Source organism: Lactuca saligna, chromosome 8 (assembly GCF_052625555.1).
Source record: "Lactuca saligna cultivar CGN05327 chromosome 8, ASM5262555v1, whole genome shotgun sequence".
NCBI lineage: Eukaryota > Viridiplantae > Streptophyta > Magnoliopsida > Asterales > Asteraceae > Lactuca > Lactuca saligna.
This window is the reverse complement of record NC_136424.1, coordinates 220,249,524-220,255,238: the sequence shown is the minus strand read 5'-3', so window position 1 is coordinate 220,255,238 and position 5,715 is coordinate 220,249,524.

Sequence of the window (5,715 nt, the reverse complement as noted above, 5' to 3'; positions counted from 1 at the left end):
AACACAAATCAATCCACTAAGGCATCATTTCCATTAGGACATCTATCTCGTGATGGGGAGACGCTACCCCGAATAGATTCCTCTAGTGCCTCTTACAAGGTATCATGGCCCATGCAGTTTTCATAGCATTACTTTCAAATTCATTTCATTACTTTCCATTCCTTTTCATTACTTTACATTTCTTTTCATTACTTTCCATGCTTTACACATTTCATACATTAGTATCATAAAACTCGTTTCCAAAACATTTCAAAAGCATTATCAAAATATTTGTTCTTCTAAAACATTCTTTGCTTTCACAAACATTCTTTCCTTTAAGGCATTCTTTTTAAACATTCTTTTCAAAGAATATAACACTTTCACTTCAAAACGTTTCATATATCAAAACATTAGTATTTCATTATGATAAAACTTATTTTGCCATGTACCCCAAAGTGGGGAAAATTCCAACACATACTCACCTTAATCACAAGAAGGCTTTCTAGTCCTCTTCTAGTTCCTTTCCTTGGAGCAACACTTACAATCACCACATGGATGAACATAAGTCATTAAAATGACCAAAATACCCCTCACGGATTTTTATCATATAGATATCCCCCATAAGCTTATTTACTTCCTATTAGCATATAAATAAATTTTAATGGTAATCGTACGTCCTTACTAGGTTTTCCACGAAAAGAATACATTTAACATACTATTTGACACGCCCCCGTGTCAAAATTACAGGTTACCATTTTGTACATAATTTTGGTAAAAACTTTGTAACTTGTTTTACATACCTTCAATGGCTACCAAACTTCACCACAAGGTTTTTATGGACATAATAAGGACTATCAACTTCTCAAATAATTAATTAACCGTTATCGTCATGATGACTCAATCATTAAAACCTTTATCAAAATGTTAAGTTCATAATTCTTTACAAACACTAAAATGAAAGGGTTAAGAGTTCAAGCTGACCAAAAACACTCTTTAACCAATATGACTTATTCTCAAATTGTTTAATATATCATTGGGTGTTTTCAAGTAGATAAAACCACTATTAATCTCATTGTAAGTACTTAAACTAGCCATGGAATCCTCAGTTCTATTCCATGTTTCCTAAATTGCCCTATAGGATAAAACAATCACTAGAACCACTTATAGATCAATATATTCTTCATGTTTATGTTCCAATTCAATCTGTAAAGTGTCAATTCATATCCATGAATGTCATTTACCTCTTAGATGTCAATCATTATGTAATTGTAAATAGATTTCCCAAAATGCCCTTATGGCAGTCTATTCCATAAATTTAACTATAGATCATTCGAGCCTTCATATTCTTGAATTCAAATCATATTGTTAGTATCAACTCATGATTAGAGTATCATATACTCATCAAATGTTCACATTACAAGAATTTCATTATTTTCGTCATAATTTCTCACACGGCCATCTAAAACCCATGTTTATGCTTGATTCTACCATCATGGATGAATTTGAGAATTCCAATTGGTTTTATTGCTATGAAATATCATCTAGGTCATAGAATACAATCTCATTTCATCATCAATTGCAATATTTCCAAATTTGGGTTTTCTAGGGTCATCGAGCTTTTACCCAAATAATCAAATCCACTAATACGATGATCAGATTGTGATTAGAACCATGGAAACCACTCAAGGGAGGTTATAAAACCAAACCCTAATCATCTATTGGCATAAAAATCAACATTGGGGTCTTATCACTAATGATGAACTCGAAAAATAGAGGTAGTTAAAAAGGATTTATACCTTCTTAGCCTTTGGTTGCTTTCCTTCTTGCTTGGATGCTTCAAAACTCCTTTTGAATCAAACCCTAGATGTCATGGAGTGAAGAATCTCCATTTCATATCCTTCTACTTCCTCTCATCGATATCATTATTCTTAAAATGAAGAGAGTTCATTCTTATTTTCAGATTTTATACATTTAGTCCCTCTAGTTTACAACTTTTGTAAAATTTTCCATTTCTTTATTTCTTTTCACATTTGTATAAAAGAGGTTGACATAATGAGTCCTTAACCATCCCATTCTCAACATTCCTCATCCATTTAACCTTGGTGAGTCAAGCCTTGGTCAAATATATTTTTCCAAATTGACACTTTGGGTCCCTTAACTTTGAAATGTTAACATCTCATCCTTTAACTTTGCAAGCTTCATATAGTCTAATGATATGATTATCATTTATATGATTTAATTATGTATATCCTCCTTTATTTAAATATCTTAATAAATTTAAGAACCTTATCTTAAATTTTAGGATGTTACAAACAAGGAAAAGGCGAAGGCTTGATCATACACATCATCAATGATTTTATGTGATTTTGGGGTACTCTGATTCATGATAATGATTTTTAAGAACTTGTTTTGTAAAACTTATGGATTTTAGGATGGTTCCAAAATGATTTTTAAGAACTTGTTTTGTAAAACATAGAGTAAACTAAAGTAGACATGATGTAAGCTAGCAAACCGAATGAATTTTTGCTTTCCTCGCCTCTAGATTTCTGCAATCCTCATTCTATAATTTATTCCTTGAAAAATACCTTGAGTTTAAGAACCCTTCATAAGTAGAATAGGTTCAAACTCGGGACCTTATCTACATGCCTCTTGTGATTGATACTAAAAGCAATAAGGATGTGGAGGAATCGATGTATAGGAGAGCGAATTTGGCTCTCTTGTGAAGAACCCGATTCATACACCCTATTAGCAATAATAGACTAAAACTCGTAATCATGAATCCCTTCCGAAAAATATCGAAGCATACCTCATAAAAACATTTCCAAATGTAACGTCATAGCTTCGTTTTGTCCATAAAGTCCCATTGTAACGTCCGAAATTCCAGAATAAATTTTCATTTTTAAAATAGAATAAACACCCATTTAAAGAAAATTACATTCAGGTCAAACCATTTGTTCTTAAACCATTATCTAGAAATCAGAGTTATAAAGAAGACAATGCAGAATCTCGAATCATAAAACGATTGATGTGCATGTACAGTCCCACCTTCGCAAGATGATAAGTACCAAAAAAATATTTAATCCATAACTGTAAGCACAAAGCTTAGTGAGTTCCCCAAAATATCACATACAACACAACATAAATAAACATCTATGGGTTGTCAGCACCCCTGAGAATTATAAGCAGCCAGAATGAGCTAACAACATGCTCAATGGACTCACAACACGTCCAATAGGCTAACAACACGACTTATGGGTTATAAACAGTCTCATTGGGCTAATAACACATCCTGTGGGTTATCAACTGTCACACCCCAAAACCGAGAACGGCGGAAAACGTTCTGTGGTGGAGGACGTCATGTTCAGTATCATTACGATTGCATATTAGTAAAAACAAGAAACAACAACCATTTCATTCATATAGTGATTATAATTAAAAATGTGTTCTGTAAAGTTTAATAGACACCAAAAGTATAACAAAATAAAAGATGGGTCTTGTATGTGCTCCATCTTCTCCAAAAGCTGCACCTGTACCTGTCTATCTTTGACCTAAGGGTACAAGTTATTTTGAAAACGAGTATCAGTGTAAAGCTGGTGAGTTCATAAGATTTTAGTGTCATTGTTTATGTAAAAGAGTTTTACGAACATGATGTGAAAAATGAAACTTATGTTTATGAGTAGTAGAAATCCCTAGAAAATCCTATATTTTCCAGAAAAGTACATTGTAAGTTAAGTCCTTTGAGTCGTGTGTAAGTATTATCATTGAAAACCTTCAGTTGTAAAAGTACGGTAATGAATCTAATATGAGTATCATAGATGAAGAAAATTTATGTAACGACCGAAAAATCCAACCAATTTAATTTTTTTCAAAAACAACCCGATTTCATTAAATTATTACAAAAAGGTTTTCAATACAAATAATTTAGAGTATTCCCAGAACCACATTGCTACAAAATCATGAGGAGCGGTACCATCACGCCTTCGCTTTGCCACAGTCTCCTGAAGAACCTGAAAAAAACATTAAACCACAACTATAAGCCTGAAAGCTTAGTGAGATACCCCCAAAATACCAACCACATACACCATACACATAACATGCTATCTCATAACGAATCACAAAACAGCCATGCATATCGGGTCTACTGTGGGACTGGTCCACCTTGTAGGGCCTTCAGTCCACCTGGTTCACCCTCCGTGTCCAATCATGTCCCTCGAGTCTGCAGTGTGGTTGGTCCGCCCGTACTGGGCCTTCAACTCACCTGGTCCATTCTCTAAGTCTACAGTATGACTGGTCCGCCCGCATCGGGCCTTCAGTCGGCCTGGTCCACTCTCCGATCCTCGGCACGTCTGGTTCGCCCTCGTGGGGCCTACAGCCTATCCGGACCGCTCGCTGGGCCTTCGGAGTAACCGGTCCCCCTGGGTATCTTGGCCTACAGCACGAAGCAGGACCCGACTCAACCCAACTCCATATCCAAACAACCATGTGCACATAAACAAGCAATCACATAACAATTCATATTCAGGCAACCGATCTAGCAGATCACATATCACAACATCCTCTAACAGGATACCGACCTAACCGGTCACTAGCATAGCCTCACCCTACATACCAGGATACCGACCTTAACCATGTTCCTAACGAATACCATCATAACTACCAGGATGCAAACATATCAAAGCAATAACATAACAACATATACCCGGATCTCAATCCGATAAAAGGGCCGGCCTTGGTGCCTTAGACCCTGTTGATATAGTGAGGATAACTCACCTCGAAACTGCCGCCTGAAAGGATAAGATCCCGCTGCTCCGAACTCCGACACGAACTCCTCCACTCAAAAGAATGCCCCAACTGCAATGAAACTCGAATCCAAGCAAATCCCTTTGATCCAAGCCTCTTCTCCTTTAAGATTTCTTCAACAAACACCTCCCCAAGCTCCAAATGCACTCCAATCTCCACAATCACACTTTCTAGGGTTTCTGGACTTCAAGGGGGATCAAAGAGGCTGGGGAGAGGATATAATGCTCTTTAAATAGGGCTCATTCCCCGGATTTAGGGTTTTCTCCACTCAGCACCTACTCGCCGAGTCCATCTTTGGACTCGCCGAGTAGGCCACTTGACTCGCGACCAAAGTCGCGACCCTACTCGCCGAGTCTATCCATGGACTCGCCGAGTTGCCCTTCAAAATTTACACTTTTAGTCCTTCAACTCTACTCTTGCTATTCCGGGATGTTAGAAGTTATGCATGTTGACAGTAGTAGTGGTGCAAACTTCCATTAGTAATAAATATTTACTTACTTCGCGATGTTAACTTAGACTTAAGTCTTAGTGTATTAGTTTGGATAATGGTGTAATCCCTCGTGTAACCAGACTGAAGTGATAATAGAGAACCCGATGACCTTCCCGGTCATGCATAGTGTAGTGATGTAGTGCCACCCCTGGGCCTAGACAGCTCAGACTGTAGTTAACAGTCGGGATGTAATAGTGTCTGCCCCGTATAGATCTATACATGTAGTGTTTCCTTCCTTCCGGAAAGCCTTAGTCACATGGTGTAAGCACGATAGAGAGTCTTACAGAGGGATAGTGTGTTATACTCTGGATTAGTGTATTCTCTTGTATTATAGTATAGTAGTCTTTTTTGTATAGTTCATAGAGTGTTCTCTTGTATGTGTATTAACTTGTATTAATAGTAGTTACAGTGAATATAGTAGTAGTAGAGGTATCGAGCAGTAGTCT